This window comes from Numida meleagris, chromosome 1 (genome assembly GCF_002078875.1).
Source record: "Numida meleagris isolate 19003 breed g44 Domestic line chromosome 1, NumMel1.0, whole genome shotgun sequence".
Lineage (NCBI taxonomy): Eukaryota > Metazoa > Chordata > Aves > Galliformes > Numididae > Numida > Numida meleagris.
Genome location: NC_034409.1, coordinates 15,735,194 through 15,742,382, shown reverse-complemented (window position 1 = coordinate 15,742,382; position 7,189 = coordinate 15,735,194).

The window sequence follows — 7,189 nt, the reverse complement described above, 5'->3', positions numbered from 1 at the left end:
AGGCACTGGCACAGGCTGCCAGGGAGGTGGTGGAGTCACTGTCCATGGAAGTGTTCAAGAAACGTATGGATGTGGCACTGAGGGCACGGTGGGGATGGGTCAGTGGCTGAACTAGATGATCTCAATGGTTTCTTCCCTAGAACCTTAATGGTTCTATGATTCTGTGATTCTGTGTCAAGTGGAGGAAAACCCCAATGATCTCTCCTCAATAATATATATTAATAAAGTAACCTTGTAGCCATAGAAAGTTAAGAAAAGATTACTTCATTGGGGAAATAAAAAAAGGAAAACAGTGTATCAGTACTGAAAGGGTGGCAAAAGGGTAAAGAGAGAATTAGGAATCATTAGGGGAGTGACCAAGAGCAACCAAAACCAAAATCCCTACTCTGTTTAATTGAAGAGTGTGCCTACAGCATGAACACATTGTGCATTCCTGCACAGTGCTTCTACTCTTACCTTTGGAAGGCTGCTTCACAATCAGAAACAACTTTGTTTCAGTACATGGAGCCTAATATTCAGTCTGCATTTTCCCTCTTCTGTGTCACCTCCTGCTCCTGATGTTCTTGTGCCTCCATCAGTAACTGCTCCTTGGTGACTACACCTCCCGATATTGCAATGTGGTGTTAGACTCTGCCTCCTGCAGTCCCTGCAGTCTCTTAGCCAAGCTAGAGGTGTCTATCTTTCGTACTCTTCTCTGTTAACTAGTCCCTTAATCCCCTGCCTACATGCCAGAAGCTGGCAAGGCAACTGTAGCCGTCATGCTGCACCTCCACTGTGATGGGCTGGCAGAAGGGACTTTCAGCAAGCTCCCCGGAGCCCCTAGGATGAAGCCATGAGAGCTGACTTTTGTATGCTGAGGCTCTGGGACAGGTTGCCCAGGGAAGTGCTGGAATCCCCATCCCTGGGGGGAACTAGGAGACATGTGGATGTGGCACTAAGGGACACGGTTCAGTGATGGGACTCAGTATGTCAGGTCAGTTAGACTTGGTGATCTTGAAGGTCTTCTCCAACTGAAATGACTCTATGATTTTAAGGCAAAAAAAAAAAAAAAAAACCAAATACATAAATATAAATCAGTAAATCAGGGCTTTCTACACTGCTTAGTTGAACTGGAGCATCAATTTTGGCACACTGTTGTTTTTAGGACTGCATTTACAATGCATCCTCGCTTTGATTTTCCCATAAATAAAAGTTGTGCCATAGTCAGCTTTTTGCTCTCAGCTACCATGCAATTTCTGGGCATTACATTTGCTCTGCTCTTGGTATCGTTGTCTATTTGCATGTTTTAACTAGCTGAATCTTTAGCCAGTGCAAGTGAGGGGAAAAAATACCAAACCTATTTAGAGTGAGGAAACTCACAGGCACTATTTGAGAAGGGTGGAGCTGAGCTCCTTAGGGTAAATTATAAATGGATGGTATTAAGTCTAAAGAAATAAACAAGTTACAACACCAAATCACTGCTCCCTCCACAGAGGATTTTAAAAGAAGCAGCAACATGATAGGCTAAAACAAACTCCCTGTCTGAAAGCCCTAAATTGTTTCTTCTCTTGCTACACAATAGAAGCTATATACCGCCAAGAAGCCTTGAACATTGTTCCTGCAATGAAGGTCTTAGCATTTTGGAATCCATTCTTGGCATTAAGAATAATTAATGTTAGCAATAAAAGCGTTTTCTGAAACATTTCCAAACCTGTGTGGTTCCTGTAATAGGTGAAGGTTCAGATTTCATCTGATGGAGCTCAAACTAATTCCTCTGTTCTCAAAATAGACTCAGATGAGAGGCGAAAGAAATAACGACTTCTGCTCACTGAAATTTTTTGGACTGGAAAGGGAAGAGCTTCACACAGGACTAGAAGTCCAAATGCCTGTTCACATAGTGACTTCTTATCATGCTTCTTTCTGGTGATTACTGTCTAAAACGCTGGTTTTACCCAGCTTAACCTCACTGGGGAGACACCAAGGCAATCATTCTGCCTAGGACTCAGCTCTGGTACTCAGACCAGCTTGACACACAGACCAGATTTCAGACTCTTGTGGGGCCTTTGGGCAGATGCAGACCTTCACTGCAGTGCCTCAGCTCCAGCGGACCAGCAGGGAGCCAGCCAGCACCAACCTGGGGCTCCCAACCACCAGCGCAGATGTCACGTCCCAGTGTTGTGCTTTGCTTACCACTGCTGCAGAGTATCAGTGGTGCAGCCCGAGGCTGAGCCACAACATGGAGGGATTCCTCGTAGCTTGCTTCTCTTTTGCATTAGATTTCATCTGGGATCACAGGAGGTGATCTGTGCTGACTGCAGCCCCAGTCAACCAAGAGATGGAACCTCAAGGGTAGGAGGGAGTAGGAACCAACACAGATGGCCTGCAAAACTGCAAGCTGTTTTCTAAATGCTTTCCTTTTTTCATGCCTAACGTGTTGTTAGGTAATTTGATATGAGGGATAATAAATAATGTTCCCCTCCAGAACTTAGTTTCGTTCACTTTTAATATATGGCACAAAACTTCTGTTTTCTTTCCAAGTGTTGGAAAACCGGAAGGCTGATGAATGAAGTGTGGTTAAAAGCTGCTTTATGGCTGACGGTTGTGGTTTCTATGCTTATTCGCTCAAAGCGCTACTTGAGCAGGGGTAGATCACTGGTGCATTTGTGAAATAAGCAGTTATAAATACCTGCAATATATACAAATTTATATTTAACATAATGTATGTGTAGATATGTAGTTTGTGTTGCATGGATGCCTAACTCTGAGGATAATTTCTCCCATGTGCAGATAAAACCACTGACTACCAGGGGCCATATCAACTTTTTGCAATATACTTGAAAAATCCTACGACAAAAAACTTGTTTACCACTCTGATTCTTATGAAAAAGGTGAAACGTTCCTAACACAGCATTAGCAAACACGATTTTTTAAGCCTTCCCTCAATGTTCTGATGGGCTGAGATGAGAGAAGCTCCAGTTCCCTCCAGAGAACCATTTCCTTCACAAAGATGGATGTTATGCTGAGTCACTTCACTCCTTAAAAACTGTTACCAGACCTGGAAACAGGCACCTCCAGCTCCGCTTTCCTCTTCCTTCAGTCTAGAGATCTCACACTAGAACTTAAATTAGGGAATTACTCTTCCCAGTTTTCATAGGGTCTCTTCCCTGCTCTTGTAAACTTCATGTTTTAAGAACATTTCTTGAAGCAATTTATTTTTTGTAGAACTGAGCACTGAATGGAGCTGGGTAACAGCTTGGCTTTTTTAACTTCTCAATTTTGTTTTAAATTCCCTTTGGAAAGAAGCTTGAAACTGTTCACACCCAGGCAAGTCGGAACAGAGCATTTTTTGAACTGGGAAATGGATGTGTCATCGGTTGGTACCAAGAAAACAAAAGGTCAGGCAAAACCTCGCCCACGAGCATATTTTTATGGAAGTCGCCCATCCACTTGACGTCTGTGTGATTCCTTCTATAGAAAAAGACAATTAATACCAGGAATCAGACCCAAAGTGAGTATCAAATTTTCTTTGAAGGATCAGCCTTCATTGAAAACCTGTCATTGAAAACATGACACATAATTCTGGTTTTCATCCCCACCTTGAGCTTCCTGTACCAACTGTTTGGTTTCACCGTTTACTGTCTCCAACTCTTCTGGAAGCAAGATCCATAGAAAGAGCAGCAGTGAGACTCCACCTGGAAAACTGTGTCCAGGCCTGGAACCCCAGGCAAGAATGACATGAAGCTGTTAGAGTGGGTCCAGAAGAGGCCAGAAAGATGAGCAGAGGGCTGGAGCACCTCTCCTGGGAACACAGGCTGAAGCAGTGGGGCTTGTTCAGCCTGGAGAAGAGAAAGCTCTGAGGAGACTTCATTGAGGCCTTCCAGTACTTAAAGAAAGTTTATAAACAAGAGAGAGACTGATTTTTTATGCTGGCAGATAGTGATAGGACAAGGGGAATGGCTTTAAACGGAAAGAAGGGAGATTTAGGTTAGATGTTAGGAATAAATTCTTTACTCAGAGGGCCTGGTGAGTGAGGCCCTGGAACAGCTGCCCAGAGAAGCTGTGGGTGCTCCATCCCTGGAGGAGCCCAAGACCAGGTTGGATGGGGCCCTGGGCAGCCTGAGCTGGTGATGGGCAGCCAGCCCATGGCAGGGGTTGGGTCTGGGTGGGATTTAAAGTCCCTTTGAACCCAATCCATTCTGCAATTCTGTGATTTCACTGATGCCTAAGAAGTGATTTGAGTTGTCCATGTGTTAAATGAGCTACCCCTTTCACTAGGGCAATGGGTCAGCCTTGTATTTGAAATATATTTTTATGGTACAATCATACAACAAGTGGCAGAATGCATGAAAGGGCTTCAGAACAATAGGAATTGTGTAATTAATGAGAAAACAGTGAAACATGTCAGATAAACAAGAGAAAACTAACTGCTCGGCAACTGGCTCCAAGAAAATAGCAGGCAAGTAGCACAAAAAGAGTAGAACAGAGGATTTAGTGTAATTATCCCCATAATTAGTTTCATACAAATGCTTTTACAGTATCTTCCCTCTACAGACTCCTGGATGTTGCCTCTTGCTGCCATAAAATTGTAAAAAAAAAGTTTCAACTGTCTTTTCTTGTGGATGTATTTAATCTAACAAAATCTCCTGAAACGTGTACTTGGATCTGACATTAAAAAGGCTGCAGAGAAGGACTGTGTTGCAACAAAAGCTTTTTTTTTTTTTTTCCTTTTTAAAATGTGGGCATTAAGGATTGCATTAAGAAAATATAAAGAGAAAAAAATGCAGACATGCACCAGCGTGGTTTTTATGTACATGCCAAGTTGCTGTTGATGTGAGTTAAACCAACTGCAGAGTGAGTAGCAGGATTTTTGTGAGCATAAAGCACCACTCCATCCACTCAAGCCAACCTGTTAGCCTCACCTCAGTGCCAGGGCAGATCTTGGAGCAGATCCTCCTGGAAGCAATGCATATGGAAGAGAGGGAGGTGATATGGGATAATCAGCAGGCTCCACCAAGGGCAGGTCCATATTGCTTTTTATGATGGTGTAACTGTGTCATTGGACAAGGTAAAAGCCACTGATATCATCTATCTGGACTTCAGTATCACCTTCAACACGGTAGTCCACAGCATCCTTCTCTGCAAGTTGGAAAGATCTGGATTTGACAGGTGAACTGTTTGATGGAGGATGGACTGGTTGTGAGATTGTACCCAGAGAGTGGTGGTCAGTGGCTCAATGTCCACATGGAGATCAGTGACGAGTGGTGTCCCCCAGGGGTCAGTGCTGGGACCACTGCTCTTTAATATCTTCATCAGTCACATTGACAGTGGGGTCGAGTGCACCCTCAGCAAGTTAGTGGATGACGCCAAGCTGTGGGGTATGGTCAGCACATCTGAGGAACGGGATGACATCCAGAGAGACCTAGACAGGTCGAGCAGTGGGCCCAAGAGAACATCATGAGATTCAACAAAGGCAGGTGAGAGATCTCGCACCTGGGTCAAGGCAACCCCAGCCATCAGCACAAGCCAGGGGATGTAATGAAAGAGCACAGCCCTGCTGAAAAGGACTTGGGGTACTGGTGGATGGCAGCTGGACGTGAGCCAGCAATGTGCCCTTGCAGCCCAGAAAGCCAACTGTATCCTGGGCTGCATCAAAAGCAGCACAGGCAGCAGGGTGAGGGAAGTGATCCTGCCCCTCTGCTCTGTGCTGTGAGACCTCACCTGGTGCCAGTCAAGATCAGGCTGGATGGAGCTATGAGCACCTGATGGAGCCATAGGTGTCCCTGTGCATTGCAGGGGAGTTGGACTAGGTGACCCTTAAAGGTCCCTTTTAACTCAAAAATGCTACGATTCTACGAAACCTGATAACGGGGAAGTTAGTTTTTAATTTATTTTGGGCCTGTTTTCTTTCCCTTTTCAGGAACAACTTTTTTTTCATCAGAGGATTAGAAAAAGCAACTAAGCCTCTAAATTCCGTTTTTAAAAAATCAGACGGAATAAAGCTGAATCAGCAAAATCCCTTCCAAACCTGCCACTTACAAAGCTTTTCCTTTCCCCCTGACGGACACATTGGCAATAATCCCATCATTTTTTCCCCTTGAACTAACGCCGTTCCGGGCTGAAGGCAGCCGAAGGAACCGCCGGTTTTCGCCCCCCTCGGTAAGCGCAGGAGCTCCGCAGCCGCAGGACCCCCCGACAGCCGCCCCCTCCTGGCGGCTCGTCCCGCAGCGCTTCCCGCAACCCCCGCCAGGGGACACTGCGCCCGCGGGGACGGGAGCTGCGAGCAACGGCGGAAAGCGTTCAGCGCGAATGCACGGAGTCATCGCCGCCGCGATATTGAAATGCGGGGTTTGGCTTCGCTTCTTCCCACAGACTGTAACTTTGCAGAGAGTAAGCAACGACTTGCAGCCGTCCCAGGCGGCTCTCAGACTCACCCGTCCTTCTGCCTGCCCACTGCTCTGCGCGGCCCGCAGCGCACAGCCTAACTTCGGCTGTGGGGGAGGATTGTAAATTTCCGTACACCCAAAAGTGATTTTTTTTTCTTCCTACTTAATTTTTTTTTCAAAGATACATTCACTTTAATTTTTGCTACAGACGACAAATCCGAGACGACAGGTGACTGCGCACGGGGAAAGCCGCACCGTTCCGCAGGGGCCGCGCTCCCACCTCCCGAAGCCGCTCACCCACACGCAGCCTTCCCCGCGCCTCCGAGCGGCGGACAGACGGACGGAGGGAGGCACGGAGCCCCGCGGGGCGCGCCCGGCCCGGCCCCCACCACCGCCACCGCCCGGGAGGGGCCGGGCGGGGCCGCCGGGAAACCCCGCCCCAGGCAGCGCCCGCCGCGCAGCGCGCAGCCCGCACCGAGCGGAGCGGGGCGGCAGAGCGGGACGGGACGGGACGCGGACGGGGCGGCTGCACCGTGCAGGGACCACTCCGCCCGGGGGCCGGCCCTGCCGGAGGGGACGCTGAGGAGGGGCTTCGGGATTTTTCTTTTTTTTTTTTCTTCTTTTTTTTTTTCTTTTTTTTGGTCTTTTGAGAAGTAGAGGAGCAGCAGGTTTATGCTAATCGCCCTCCCGGGAGCAGCGGTAGGAGGAGGAGAGGAGCCATTTTGAACTCACTTCAAAGTTTAAGGTGGAAAAGTTGGAGCGCTCCCGCCCGCTGCCCGCGGACGGGGCCGGGGCTCCCGCGGAGCGCGGGGCGCAGCGGGGCCGGG